We start from the raw sequence: 3,617 nt of genomic DNA on the forward strand, positions 1-3,617 counted from the left end.
CCCATGATTCCTGCCCATTTCCCAAACCCAGTCCTCTAGTTTCTGGTAGATTCTCTTGAGTGCCCGGTAGCTTAAAACATCAGTGTCATGTTAGGAACAAAATCAAATCCTACTCCACTTCCTTGTTGCCTCCACAGCAGCTGTCTCTCAGAGCTTCAAGAGCAAACCTTCACCTTCAACAGTTTTTCAAAGTATTTTTCCAACAAAAGCCATTCTCTTCCCTAGGTCAGGAGGTTATGCACTGAGGATCTACAAGCTGCATCTGGTCCACAGGTATGTTTTTTAAAAAATTAAACATTTAAAAATTGAGAGATTAAAAAAAATTGAGAGATTAAGGGTACCTGGGTGGCTCAGTGGTTGAGCATCTGCCTTTGGCTCAGGTTGTGATCATGATCGCAGGGTCATTGGATGAGCCCAGTTATCAGTGTCCCCGCGGAGAGCCTGTTTCTCCTTCTGCCTAGTCTCTGCCTCTCTCTGTGTGTCTCTCATGAATAAGTAAAATACTTTCGAAAATTGAGAGATTACACATGAAAATCTAGACTTGTGCCTTTTCTTGTAAACTCATAAAATCTGACATCATGGGACCCACATTCTCCTCAAGGAGCATGTTGGCCTGAATGGAGAGCACAGTCCCTGCCCTAATTTAGACAGATTTTTCTTATGCCCTGGCCCACTGGCCTTATTTCTCCTGTTTGATCCCTGTAGGCTTTCAACTTTGTGAACCTTTGCCAAAGGGCATTTCAGCATGGGTTTCCACCTCCACTGCATTCCTGCGATCAGACTGGGTTCTATGAATTTGCTAGGTTCGCAAAAGGCACGCTAGGCCAAAGATACAGCAACAGTAGTCACTTAAGCATGCAAGCGGTGACCGTTCCTGGAAGGGCAAAGTGTCCGGAGGGACCAGGTCTCTGGTGTGAGGGGGCGGTGGAGCTGGAAAGGGTTAAACTGGGGCTCGGTTCTAAAGGGCCTTAATGCTTTCTTAGCGGGCACTGGGAGCCAGTGTGGGGTTTAAAACAGGGACACAGAATGAGGTGTGCTTATGACAAAAGAGGCTGGGAAGCTGTGGGCAGGATGGATTGACCCCCCCCCCCCTCGCTGTCCCCGCGGAAAAGCCCAGCGAGAGGCCGAGAGGCCGAGGCCGAGGTCCAGGCGGGCCAGGCGCGTGGCAGCGGCGGCGGGAATGGCTGGGAGGATGACAAGGGAGGGATTCCCGGGACCGCGTTGCCGGGGTATGGGTATGCTTGACCTTGACGGAAAACACTGCGGACGCTGCAGCTGCAAAGCGCTTGCCTCCTCCCCTTCCCCACCCCCGCGCCGCAGCAGACTGCGGCGGAATCCCGGCCCCTCGCCTCTGCGCCCTCCCGCGCCGCTGCGGCACGCGAGGGGCGGGGGCGCGGGGTGGCGGGGATGCCGGTCTTCCCTGGAAGGCTGGAGAAGGGGGTGGGGAGGGAGGCCGGTCACGTGGCGCCGCCAGCAGGCGCTCCCCGATTGGCGGTCCCGCAGCCGAGCCTGCCCGGCTGCTCGGGTTTCCAGGCGCCGAGCAGCCCCTGCAGCGTCCCGGCGCGCAGGGGATGCTCTGGCCCCGCGCAGAGCCGGGTAGGGCGGGGACCGAGCTCTCCTTGCCCAGCTAACCGCTGCCAGGTCCCTGGTTTCTCGCTGCGATCCTCGCCGCAGCTTGGAAGGTCTGATTATTGTCTCCGTGAACACATCCTTTCTCTGCTTCTCTCCTGCCTTTCCCCAGGTGTCCCTCTTCCTACTGTGCTACCTGAAGCCAGCTTTGTTAGGACTGGCCGAAGCAGGTTTCCGTTACTTTCCACAATTTTGCAGCTTTGGGGAAATCATTTAACCTGGCTGGAGGTGGGGAAGAATCAAATAGAAATCCCACAGACACCTCAAGCCCCACACAGCCCAACCAGCCAGCCAGCTTCTACCCAAACTGTTTCTTCTTTCTGTCTCCATCTCTGTTTTAAGCAAAAACCTGATAGCCGTGTCCATCTTACTGTCCCCCATCAAATCTATGACTGAAACGTATTTTTAAGATTTATTTATTCATGACAGAGAGAGGCAGAGACATAGGCAGAGAAGAGAAGCAGGCTCCCTATAATGAGCCAAGATGTGGGACCCCATCCTCGGAACCCGGATCACACCCTGAGCCAAAGGCAGACGCTCAATCACTGAGCCACCCAGGTGTCCCTATGACTGAAATGTATTAAATTTACCTCCAAATTATGTCTTAAACCTCAATATCCGGTATTTTTCCTTAGCATTTATCCCAATCTGTACCTGTATGTTTATTTGTGATCTTTTTTGTATAGTAAGCTCCATGAGAACAAGGACCTTATCTTTTTGCTCATCGTTATATCACCAATACACAGTAGGTACTTGATAAATTTTTAGTAAATAAATAGATGCATGGCTGGTCCTGTGCTAGGAACTAGGTGTGGAGGGGGATACATATTTTAAGATGAGACACACAGTTCTATCCTCAAGAAGTCATCTATGTAACAAACATGCCCTGAATCCTTCTCTAGGCTAGCTCTGAGCAGGGTTGGTGCACAAGATGGATAAGACACCATTTCCACCTTTCCCCTTCATATGGAGGGACCACACATGTCCAACCTAGATAATAAACCCTGGTATTGGAGAGGTTAGCTGTGGTGGTATATAATGACCTCTAGAGTCGCAAGAGTCCAGGGTTTAGAATCTAATGATCTGGCTTCCCCGGCCAGCTTTGCCTCCTTCTGGCTGTGTGACCACAAGTCTCTTCTCTCTCTGAGGCTCCATTTTTCCATCTTAAAAATGGGGGAAAACAGTACTTCCTAAAAGGGCTGAGAGATACGAACAAGATAAATGAAAACACCAAGTGCCAGGTTCTTCAACAATGTTGTGTGTGGGTAGGTGATCATGCCCCCCTACTTTGCCTGGAGCAGACCAGCTGACACCTGTTGAACCAGGGCAATTATTAATAGCATTCCCTTTCATTCTCAGAAGTGTCCTGGGTTTGGACAGTAAATTATGTGGTCATCCTAGTCACAGGTGTGACACTAGAGTTATCCCCATTGTGCCCTGGAGACAACAAAGGTAGGAGGGTGGTGAGCTGACTATAGAAAGGAGGGTGGTGATCATGGAAATGAGCCTGGAAGCATGTATGTGATTACACCAAGTGAAAAGAGATAGGAAAGGCATAACAGGCAGAGGGCCAGCATTTGCAAAGGAAACAAAATTTGGTAATTTGAGGCATGTTTAGATAATATTAAGAAGGCCCAATGGTGCTCACTTTGGCAGCAAATACACTAAAATTGGAAGGATACAGAGAAGATTAGCATGGCTCCTGCACAAGGATGACATACAAATTTGCGAAGTGTTCCATATTTTTAAGGGGCGCCTGGCTGGCTCAGTTGGTAGAGGATGTGACTTTCGATCTTGTGGTCATGAATTCAAGTCCCACACTGGGTGCAGAGATTACTTAAAAAAACAAACAAACAAACAAAAAACCAGAAAAAGGCCAAATGGCTCTATTCAAAAGGCATGGAAGGAGATGAGGCTGGCAGTCGGAACTGTAGAAGGGATTGGTATGAGCAGATTCACAAAAGAGACCAATGGAGGGGTTCGGGCCA

The 3,617-nt window shown here is 49.9% G+C and overlaps 1 non-coding gene across 1 annotated transcript; it reads left to right on the forward strand.

Annotated features, from left to right (window-relative positions):
- Positions 1 to 3,269: 3,269 nt before the first annotated feature.
- On the forward strand, positions 3,270 to 3,376 carry LOC121498277. Its single transcript, XR_005989674.1, has one exon. It is a non-coding gene; the product is annotated as a U6 spliceosomal RNA (small nuclear RNA).
- The last annotated feature ends 241 nt before the right edge of the window (positions 3,377 to 3,617 follow it).

The sequence above is a fragment of the Vulpes lagopus genome, chromosome 8, assembly GCF_018345385.1.
Source record: "Vulpes lagopus strain Blue_001 chromosome 8, ASM1834538v1, whole genome shotgun sequence".
In the NCBI taxonomy this organism is placed as follows: domain Eukaryota; kingdom Metazoa; phylum Chordata; class Mammalia; order Carnivora; family Canidae; genus Vulpes; species Vulpes lagopus.